Below are 12,654 nucleotides of genomic sequence, written 5' to 3'. Positions count from 1 at the left end.
TCACATCTCCAAAGCGTATAATATAAGCTCATCCTAATTCCAAAACAAGGTTTTATATTCATACTGCGCCCCATATTAAAGGCTTTCGTAATTACTTCTAAGAACCTGCGGGAGATGCCGCAACAGTAACTTTTCTCAGAGTCAACCCCTAACGTGCATTACAACGCAACAAATTCGAAGTGCAAAAATCATTCGCCTCAACCGGGATCCGAACCCGATTCCTTGATGTGCGGCCGAGTGCTACCGGAGCGCCAGAGTCCTTTCACGCTCCGAAATTTTGGAGGCCTTAAAGAAACAAGATTTTGTCATGAAATACCGTGAATACAAAGCCACAGGTATTCGCAGTCCTGCGCGTCGTCTTGAAAGCCCCCTGTAGGCATCTCCTCAGCCACGACCGCCTCCGTCCGGGAAGTAAGAGAACGATGACTTGGCGTCTCGTTTTTTAGCGCACTTGTAGAGTTTTCTCTCGGCCTGCAGTCGTGCACGTCGCACTTCTCGCATTGCTCCTAAATCACTCATTAATAATATCAATTCCTTTACTATATTGCTGGTGCTTTCACTCATACGAACCTCTTTAATAGATAATGGGCAGTGTATTTATATGGTCCCACCATCATTTACCAATTTATTTTATTCTAATCAGATGTCATTTAAATGAACATTATGACAGGATGATAGAATATCCGTAAATTTTAATAGTCAAATTATTTAATTAAATTTCGTTTCGAAGTTAAAGTTCGACGAATGGGCCTTCACTTTAATTTTGGCGAATGAAACAAAATTCACTTCGGTGTGAAATATAACTGTCGAATAATTAGGTAACAACCGCTGTCAGAGTTTGCAGTGAAGTTAAGAAATAATTACATATTAAAGAGCAGTCCTGGTGTTAGACCGATTCAAAGCCAAAAGGAAGAGGAGTGTAATTATTATACCAGAACATATCTTAAGGGTATTACCGACATAATTAACTGTACAGACGGATCGGTCATCAAAGGGGATTTAAGGAATTAACTGCCTCGACAATTCAAAAGCCCCAACATCAAATCTAATTGGTAACGTGAGAGATGTCACGATATTTTTGGAAGGACTATATTCGTAGCTATAAACATCCAAATGTTTCCTCTCCAGCATTCAAGTTTAGTTTAAACGTAGATATTTTATTTCTCCATATTACTTTATCCGCACTATTATAGGAATTCCGACTCGGTTATTTTAATTTCAATCTCGAAAACACAAAGCGATTAATTTCTCTTAAAAAACTCCACCTATTTTTGAAACTCACTATTTAGAGTATTTAAGCGACCGTCGACCGTAATTCGTAGTTTACTTGTCCTATTATTATTTACTTTGCCTATAGTTTTGTTTGCAACTTCCGATATCCCTATTTTGATATGCTCCCATCTACTTCCATTACACTGGGAAGAGAAAATATCTATTTTCGAGCAGCGGGCCCTTGAGAAAATAATACTTTCTGCAGCCCATTGGTACACCTTTCTTATCGTTTATACATGTAATAATAATTCTTCATTCCATTTCCTCAACTGTCTCCTTTTTTAATCCAATTGAATCTGACGTTAAATTTTATCAGTAGTATATAATGATATGAATACGGATCCACTCACTGGAAATTGTGCAAATTAATCACGTTCTTCCTAAATTGATGCGTAACCATAATATAGACTGCTTGATAATTTTTTGACTCTCCGGGAATTTTCCCTATAGTCATACGCCCTTTGTGGAGGTTCACTCTGGTGTTAGTTATGATTCAACCCCGATTCCTGTGGATTTCTTTTGTTTTCTCCTTGCTAGAATATTTTTTCCTTATCCGTAGTCTTCTAACTCACTCATCACTCTAATATCTTCCTTCAACTACCACCGTGTTCTAATTATTTATCACAAACAAATGTTTCTATCCCGGTAGAATCACAAATATTTCTTCTAATTTATTGTATAGCCTGTGAACTTCAACCTCTCAAGGACTGCTTGGTGGTATGTAGACCTGTTAAATGGCGAATTTCGTTGTTTCAGCTTTTACTTTTATGGCTAAGTTTCTGTCACTCGCTTGCTCTTGATTTACTAAGTTCTTCCTATATTTTTGTTCAATACTATTATCACCCCTTGCTTCCTCTCTTTAATCTTCGCACTCCCTATTTATCACCCCATTAATGGCCTATATCCTTCCATGTCATGTCGTACGACCATAAATCATCTATATTTCCTCTCTCCATCTATCACTTTAATTTTCTAATTTACCTACCCTAAACATCGTCCTAACATTCCAAGTCCCTGTACTAACTGGTTAATTACACTTCTTTGTATTTTCTGCTGCTGCTATCGTTTTCGCTTCTCAAGGGTTTCATGAGGCTACAACCGTAGAAGTCTTGACTCTCTCGCTGCCTGCCGGACCCGACCCAGTGGGCTGAGTCCGTAGTTGCCAGGACTCACACTCAGATGCGCGTCCATAATTTTTACATTGGATAACTAATTGAGGTGGAGCCCCGCTACCTCCCTCGAAAGTGTTTGTCACCTGACACCATCATTCAAATGACTGAGGTCAGGCGACTTTGCAGGCACCCCAGCGGGGAACACACGCTGCGCAGACTACGTCGTCTTTATTCTAGCCTTTGACCTACCAAGGGTTGCAAGCATGTTGGTATGTGGCACACCATATGGGTTATTATATAATCATAAAATACTTTCTCGAACGTAACTTGGAGGAAGTCTTTAATACAAGGCTTAAATGGAGGAAGACTAACTTGGTAGATCCCATTAGAATCGTTATTTTTCACGACCATGCTTTCGTCACCAGCAACATCACCAGGCGAGGATGTTGATTTGCGACGAAGCCGTGTGAAAAATCGTAAAAAATAACGATTCTAATGGAATAAAGTTTAATAATCATTCATTTATATCTAGGATTCTATAATTTGAATTAATTATGCTTCCAGCCAGCACAGATCTAGGCATCATTAGAACGCAGAAGTCCTTCCACAATAGCAAGCTGGAAGTGTTTGTTTGTTCTCATTAATCTATTAAACTATTATGATCCATGGAACGATACTGCTAAATATACAATCATAAATTTCGAGGAAGTCCTTGCTCTTTCAAGGTGTCGGATCACTGCCCTCCGGTCTTCCTAGTCCCTCTTTCCTGTCATTCCCGTCCCCTACCATTCTACTCTCCTAAAGCCTCCGAGCCCCACAAAATATTTCTGCGCCGTGAATTAGCGTGCTCCATCTAATTTTCCTTGATATTTCTGAGGGCATGATAATCCAGTGAGTAAATCGCTGGGCTTCTGACCGGAGGGCCAGGGTTCGATTCCCGTGGAAACCTCTGGGCACACCCTGCACTTCACCATTAAAGTTTGGCATTTCTCGGGTTACAGACCTTGAGAATCCTTATCTGCTAAAGTGATGACGATGTTAGGATTGCTGAAGAGTTTATTAAAAACAAATGATTCAGATGTGGAAAGATTTTTCTTGGATTTTAACGAATCGAGGAAGGAATTATTAGATATTTCGGATAAGAAGGGGTTGACAATTACCTGTTCTGTATGATTGGGGGAAAAGACTTTTCGTTCGTGGGGGAATGGGCTTATAAATTGGAGCGAGGCCGTGTGGATACTCCTAGTCTCTTCTTGTCGTGTCCCAAAAAGTCTTCCTAATGAAGTAATGGCAAAATTGAGGGTATCAGTGAAAATCATAACATGGTTTATTTTAAGAGCTCGTGAAAAGGAAAGACATTCGTTTCAAGGCGAGTTTTCACTTGAGGTGCAGGGAGGTGAAGAAGGGGGGTGGATGATCTGTCGGCTGAGGAGTGCGTTTTGGAGGAAAACCAGTCGGTGGGGGTGTTACGCGGTAAATGGCCGTAAGGTCAGATTTGTAAAGGTGTGGGGGTGAAGCAGGAGGGTTGGAGGTCAAGACTCGCTGTGGTAATGATATACCATGGCGAAGGTGAGAGGTATACAGAGTAGGAAGCTTTCCTATAGATAAAGAGAAGGGCGACTTTCATGGGATTTTTAGCTGCCCAAAATCCCTCTCAATAATAAATTCCGTAACTCAGTCCATATCAAACCAACAAAAAAGCAACCTTATCTAAATTTCAATAGCTGCCATCCTCTCCACACCTGACGTGGTTATCCGGACATCCCTTCTTCACAAAATCTCCTTAAATGCACACATGCCCCTAAAGTATTCCACAAGAAGAAATATAACACTATACATCCGCACAACGTGCTTCCCCGGCGTGCAGTTCCTTAACATAATTCTTAGAGATATTTTTCCCATCTTCCGCGGCAACAAAACCACTGCCAACCTACTTTCCCAATGGCCCTCCGTAACATTAAAACCTCTAGCAAATCTTTCTAATATTATCAAATCCACTCGGTCTCTTTTTAAGTCAACCACAATTCTCAAAACCATCCGACTCCATGCGATCGTGGTAGATGCGAAACGTGCTTCAACCTTGTAACAAACTCCCTTCCGTGACAACACCTACTCAAATATCTCCCGTCCCTCCTGAATTTCTCCTTCATTTCTCAAAAGTTCATCTACCTCTTACAGTGCACATCCTGCCCAGCTTTTTTAAATTGGCCAATGCACCACATTCTTCAATATTAAAATTGACAACCACAGAGCACCCTGCAAACCTTCCGCCTCCCTCCCAGTTTCAGGACACGCCGCTATTCACAGTGAAAATTTGGAAAATTGCTACAAAGAATCCATTGTTCCCTCTCTCCCGCTAACAGCCACACCAATCCAATTACAAACCCTTGAATTGGTGTCACAAGGAAATGTGCCTTACGGGATCATTCTGCTTGCATGGGTCATTAGGTCTTGACACTCTCCCCCTCCCGTATCAATATTCAGCTCGGGATTGCCCAAAGCAACGTCACCCTTCATCCCCGAGTGAGTCATACCCTCCGGGGCCGTTGACCGCTTGAAGTTATCAGCCATCCGTAGTTGCTCCTCGGGGATGACGGGCGCCACCCTCGGGACGGCCGTCAGCTGCCTCGCCGCATTCTCTTTTATCTCGTCAACGTCAAGAATTTCGTGCTGAATTTGCAGGGGCTTACTAAAAGTCGCAAAGGGTGACTCAGGTTCTCAAAAAAAGGCCATAACTGGAGATGAGTCATAAGTCTACCGCAATGCTCAGTCTCCCCAACAGTCGGTTGACGAGATAAAGGAGAATGCGACGAGGCAGCAAAAGACCATTTCATGAGAAAAAGGGATAGAAACACATAAGTGTGTGTGTGTGTATATATATGGTGGGTCGCGGTAGTCCCGTGGGTAGAGCGTTGGACTGCTGACCGGGTTCGATTCCCAGGCAAGGCACTCTGGGCACCTGCAGCTCCACCCAAGCTAAAGTGATTTTTCGGGTACCAGGTCTTCCTGGGAAACCATAACCGGCACAGGGAAAGGGACTGGCCCCCCTACCCTGATGTGTGAATTTTCACACGCCGTATAGGGCTTAGTACTGGGTGAACAACCTGACACACACACACACATACAGGTATGTGTGTGAGGTTGTATGATTCCCCTTTAGCATACCCTTAGAAAGTACTGTCTTACTAACTTGGGTCAATTGTAGGTACTCTGAAAGGTTTCCAACCCATCGAAAAAACGAGACATTTTTTCTTCAAATCTTTTTTCAATATAGTCTCTTTTTAATCCAAAAAACTTTTTCCAGCGATACGCTGTTTTTTTAACCTTCCCAACAGTGGTTGACGTCTTTTTCCGCAAAATAGGCGTGCAATGATGTGATAACCTCCTCGTCCGATGGATATCTCTGTCCTCCTAGCGAATCTTTTAAGGATAGGAAACCGTAGAGAAACGCCGGGGGACAAATAAAGTGAATACGATGCATGGAGAACCAATTCGAAGAGTATTTCGTGAATTTTAACCTCCGCGACCCCCGAAGTGTGAGCAGGTGCGTTGTCCTGATGAAAAGAACTTTCTTCTTCAAATACTGTTATTTTTACGCAGTTTCTGCCTTCGGCTTGTCAAGTGATGATGCGTCATTCTCTCCCGTTATTGAGTTATGTTTTAGAAGATAACGATGAATAAAATTCCATGACTATCACAAAAACAGTCACCATCACCTTCCTGGTTGATGGAACTGTATTCGCCTTTTTTGGAGAAGGTTCGTCCTTTGCAGTCCACAGTTTTGACTGTTCTTTCCTCTCAGGAGTGTTATTGGTGGATACAACTTTCATATATGGTTATAGTTCGATGCAAATAATCTGAATCACTTGGCAATGTCCATCTAAATGTGTTTTTGGCCCAAAATGAGCCAACGCGGCACCCAACGTGGCTGGTACACATGTCCAATTCTTCAGTAAATATATGGCAAACGTGTGTCTCCTTATCCTGACTACCTCTAATACCTCTGTAATCCTACTTCGACATCAATTAGTACCATTTGGTCAACTTTAGTACTTTTGGTAGAACTTTAGTGTTAAAAAGTTAGTACAACTTTATTGCTATTTAATAGGTGATTGCCGTGGTTTTTATCCATTCTGAACGATCTTCATCAGCCAAGCTGATTTACCAATCATGTTTAAATTCAGCTGCTCAATATTTCACGGTCGTGAATGATGCTGCAGATTATCGTAGACGGCGTTTAACTCGTATTTGATTTGCTTAGGTATATTACCATCCAAAAACATAAATTTAATGATAGCTCGAAGCTCAATTTTTTATATTTTCACAGAAACACTCGCGACTCAATAAAAAGATTGTCAAACAACAACCGAGTGTCCAAAATAATTTGCACTTTGTTGAGTACCTTTCAATGCATGCGCAAACACAGTCCTCGACGTATGCGTGTGCATGTGGGTGTGACAAGACACGATCTACAATTAACAAAGACTAACCGGAGAGGCTTATCGCCTGCCTTCAAAATGGTGGGCCCGGAGGGGTTTCAGATGGAGGGAGATTCGAACGCGCGGCGAGTTTGGAGCCACGGTAGTCAGTGGCCTGGGCTGCTGGATGGGGCGGAGGTGAACGCCCGTGGTGCTGTTTTCTTCTTCGCGACTCCGCCTATCCCACCCGACCGTTCGCTCCTGATCGTCCAACTACTTACTGCACAACTGCCTCGTCTACCAAACTCCAAAAACTGTACTCAATTTAAAGACATATAAGTCAGAATTTATTACCAAAAAACGGCACCCGTAGTACGCAAATGTCCCTCGGTAACTCTTAAACGACCCGCCAATATATAGGGCTTATGAAAATTCACCAAGCCTTTATCCATATCCTCTGCCGTACACAAATACACTCCAGTACCCAGCAATAGACCAAAAAGTAAAATTTGTCCCATATTCACCACTCCTTGCCACCACGCTCAATTAACCAATTATCTCCCATCCTACGGCACTCCCTCATGCACATCCCACAATATAATCCATCAACTTAACTGCAAACTCTGTCCCTTCTAATTCGAACAGTACACCACACCCCTCAACATCTGCATCCACAACCACGGCGCCTCATTCAAACCTTCTCTTACATTATTCTTCCTACCAGTGACTGCACATGTCATTATGATTTGCATTGTTTTACACTAAACAATTGTTTTAATACATCTATTATTGCCTCCCTTCCCCCTTCAGTCACCGCTTAAGCTCAAAGCCCTCGATTCGGCATGCATCTGAGTCGTTGACGCCTGCTCGGTCTGAACCTGGTCCACCAGGACCTCCCCCGTCCCGTCGACCCCCGCCCCTTCCGATCACCCCCAAACCCCTCCCTCTCCCTTCCAATTCTCCTTACCCGCCCTATACCCGTCCCTAAATAAAATCCAATGGTACATTCATGCAACTTAAAATTATAAGGATTGTTTTAAAAGAACTGCCGGAGATGATGCCACAGTAACATTTAACGGAGTCATCCGCTAATGTACATTTGAATGAAACAGTTTCACAGTGGAAAAATCATTCGCCTTGACCAGGATTCGAACCAGAATCCATCGATGTCCAGCCGAGTGCTTTACGGATTCGGGTTCGAATCCCAGTAAAGGCGAATGATTTGTATATTTTGACATTGTTGAATTTAAATGCATATTAGCGGATGACTCCGCTACTCCTGCTGCGGCGGCTCCTGCTCTTCTTTGAATTTCCTAAGTCAATATCTCTAAGGTTTGGCTTTAACTTCGTGGACCGCGGCACAGTGCACACGACTACGAATATCTGTGAGATTGTGTGCACGGTATTTTTCATAGCATCTCGCTTTTAAAACCACCCTAAATTTCGAGTGTATTGGTAGCTTCACTCATTAGGCTCTCGGCCCGGAATCGGGGAATCCGGGTTTGAACCCCGGTCAAATCTGAAAATTCTTACACGTTCAACTGTTTGCACTACAATGGTTTTATATGTTTGACGACGTAAAACCCGACACCTATAATATACCTATATTCGCTTTCTATTGATTATCACAAAATGATTAACCTCGATTTCTAAGGAGATCGGGATGGTGCGGCGCTCAGTGGCTAACGTACTGGCTTCCCACTGAGAGGGCACCGAGAGAGTTCAAATCCAGAAGATGGCAGATATTTTTCAGTGGTATTCCAATCCCTACTTGAGGTGCTTTGTGAAGAGCACTTTGAGGGAGTACATCATCCATCGGATGGAATGCTAAACTGTGGACCCCTTGGAGCCTATCGTTAAGAGTAGGCTAATGTCAACGCCAGGTTTCTCTCAACCTTTCCTCTATTTCCATCCATCCCTCATGGCGCAAATGACCCGCTGTCAGTCGTCTCCTCTAAAAAACAACTACTACTTCGATTTCTAAATTCACCATAAAATACGAGTAATAATCTCAAGAAAGAAGATCCTAAGGCCAATAAAAATAATTAAGAAGAAACTCCTATACCGGTATTTCGGTCACACAGGTGACCATCAACGGGGAGAAAATCAAATAGGGCACTTGAACTAAGAAGAGGAATGTGCACAGGCACCGTCCAAAGTCAAGTGACTTTGACGGTGCCTGTGCACGGACGTCCACTTGACTGTGGACGGACGTCCACTTGACTTTGGACGGTGCCTGTGTACATTCCTCTTCTTAGTTCAAGTGCCCTATTTGATTTTCTCCCCGTTGATGGTCACCTGTGTGACCGAAATACCGGTATAGGAGTTTCTTCTTAATTATTTTTATTGGCCTTAGGATCTTCTTTCTTGAGATTATTACTTTAACAGCCAATAGCCCCACATCTTCCATAAAATACGAGGGTTGCTATTCATATATTTAGCCTTAACAACATTAAATGCTTTAGGCGCCATCTGACGTTGCCATCTAGAAGTTTAACCTTTTTAATGCTAACTTTTTTCGCAAACTTTTGTCGTTTGATCATAACTTGTGATGTTTACAGTGACTCGAAAATTTTGTCTCAGCGAAAAGGAGTTAAGTCGTGAACACCTTCGTGCGATGATTTTTTACGACTTTAAACGTGGATTGTTAAGACAGGAGTACATCAATCAACTTACTTCCACTTTTGGCGACGAAACCCCATCCTTCGCCACTGTAAAACGCTGGTATAACGAATTACATCATGGCCGCCTGTCGCTCAGCGACGAAAGTCGCGAAGGTCGCCCAAAATCAGTTGTTGTGCCAGAAAACATTGATGCTGTGCAATAACTAGTAAAGGAAGATTGTAATGTGACTTATCGTGAGATTGAGGCATCCTTGGGGACGAGCATCAATAAGATATTGCATTAACATTTAGCTGTGAAATAAAATTTGTTCGCGTTGGATCCTGCATAATTTCACAAAAGCTCAAAAAGACGATCGTGTCAATTGGTGCAAAGAAATGCTCAAGAAATACAATTGCGGTGCATAAAAAGCTGTGTATAGCATCTGCACAGACGACGAATCTTGAATCTATGCGTATGAGCCCGAAACAAAACAGCAATCCACTGCATGGGTCTTCCAAGACGAGCCAAATCCTACAAAAGTGATTCGTGCGCGAAGCACATCGAAGCAAATAATCGCCTGTTTCTTCGGAATAACTGTACATGTGCCAACCATACCGCTAGAGCAATGTAGAACCGTGAATTCTGAATGGTACATGAGCATTTGTTTGCCAGTAAAGCTTGGTTAAATACGGAAAAAGAAGCGGCAACGAAGGATCATTCTTTATCACGACAATGTAAGCCCTCACAGATAGGCTGAAACAACTACCTATTTGACTGGCCAAAACGTCGAATTGATGGATCATCCTACGTGCAGCCCTGATTTAGTACCGATGGACTTCTTCTTATTCCCATTTATCAAGAAAAATTGCGTGGTCAACGTTTTTCGGCGCCTGAAGAAGCCGTTGATGTATTCAAAAACCATGTTTTGGATGTACCTCAATCGGAGTGGAAAACGTGTGACGAAAATTGGTTTGAGCTCATGCAAAAGTGTATAATCTCATCAGATCCCCATCAATACCTACAAAAGACACGCTTAGGAAGATTCGTATATTAGGATTTCATAGTGATTGGAATTAGTTACTGAAGGTGGGCGAATATATATATATATATATATATATATATATATATATATATATATATATATATATATATATATATATATATAGATACACATTCAAACACGAAATCCCGCCAAACGGCGAATAAATACTCATATATACAGAAAAAGATATAAGGAAAAGGGATAGGAACACATATAAAGGACGAACACAATAAAGGTGGGGAAGGCGGAATCGAACGGATCACAAGAGAATGTGTATTTGGCCAATGTGGCTCATCTCTTTCTTCTGGCTATGCGTGCCATGAAACGCACTGTTCCTTTCCTGTATGATGTTGTATGAATTCTAACCCACTGACCTTTCCTCTTGTGTATTGTCTATTTCTCCTTTGGTGGGTGAAACAGTCCCCTGACGCCATCTCTTGGCTAAAGAATCGGGGCGCTTGGCGACATATTAGACCCACGGATCTCAGGGTAAATTTCGTTTCCTCGATAGCTCAAGTGGTTAAGAGCATCCGCCCGGCAAGTGGAAAGATCCGAGGTTCGAGTCCCGGTCAAGGAAATATTTTAACTCTTGTGATCCGTTCGATTCCGCCTTCCCCACCTTTATTGTGTTCGTCCTTTATATGTGTTCCTATCCCTTTTCCTTATATCTGTTTCTGTACATATATATATGTATATATATATGTATATATATATGTATATATATATGTATATATATATGTATATATATATGTATATATATATGTATATATATATATGTATATATATATGTATATATATATATGTATATATATATATATATATATATATATATATATATATATATATATATATATATATATATATATATATATATATATATATATATATTTCAGGCGTTTATAACGCTTAAATCTTTTGTGTGACATTTTCTTAGTGCTTAAAAGCACACCCAATCTTCCCTACTCCTTACTGTGTTTCGGGTAGGAAATCAAAGAGACAGTGATGCAGTTAACTCTGGGCAACAGAGTAGTGAAACTAACTGTCGGCTTTTGTGATCAAATTTGGGAATTTTTATGTTTGTATTCACATAGACAAATTGTTTATAAAAATTATATTTCTGGCATATTACAATTGATATTAATGTACGAATAAGATGCATATAAATGAAATAACGTTTATCTGACATCTGAAAAAATTCATGTGATCCATTTGTAACTAGGTTATAAAATACAGTTTTATACGCAACTCATGCTTTTTCACCGTTACTCAATCTTTCTAGCGGTTCACTATTGATGAACTTGGCCAATATTCACAAATATCTGATCCAACGCAACAAAGTCTCACGTCGTAATAATTCTTCACGGCATTCATTCATTCTTGAATGTGATTTCGAAATATGAGAATTTAGATTTATTTGATGCGCTCCACTTCCACCAGATTAACTCCGTCAGCACTTAGTTACCTTTAACAGAGTCCCATGAGACAGGATTTACCACGACTTGCTCCTAGAATTTCTTTTATTTTTTCTTACTTCCTTCGGCGTACGTTTACACATCACACACAAAACAAAGCTCCACACATCATTAGGGAAGAAACTATTCCATGGCAGAAGCATTTTATGGTACGCTTGGCAAAGCACTACACTGTTCACAGCCATACGCTACGCATTGAACGCTACAGACGAACATGATTTGTTCTGGCAGGAGCGGCAAACATATTTACTATCTTTTCAGCAGAATAAAACTACACTTGGTTATCCGGTACCGTGTAGCTTTAGGTCGAAAGCCCAAAATCTTTATTTTTATTTAAGATAAAACATCAAGAGATTTTGTCTTTTCAAGGCCTTTGTCTAGCGGATAAGAACGTTGCGCTATCGGCTTTAGTAAAACGAATATTTAATTTTCTCCGAACCTTTTTGGATCACACCTTCTATCTTTCTTAAGCGTCATTTTTTCGCACGCAGTAGTCACACCATTCCCTATATTTGCTCAGCTAATCAATTAATAAAAAGATGTATGCATAAATACATCCAGGCAAACAGAAAAATCTGTTCAACCCAAACGATATATATATATATATATATATATATATATATATATATATATATATATATATATATATATATATGTGTGTATGTATATATAAATATATAATATAATATAGTAAGGTAGAGTATAATATAGTATAGTATAATATAGTATAATAT

The sequence above is a fragment of the Hetaerina americana genome, unplaced genomic scaffold, assembly GCF_022747635.1.
Source record: "Hetaerina americana unplaced genomic scaffold, ioHetAmer1.1.p SCAF_130, whole genome shotgun sequence".
NCBI classification, from domain to species: Eukaryota; Metazoa; Arthropoda; class Insecta; order Odonata; family Calopterygidae; genus Hetaerina; species Hetaerina americana.
The sequence above is the reverse complement of the archived record's forward strand: the minus strand, read 5'-3'. Positions refer to the sequence as shown.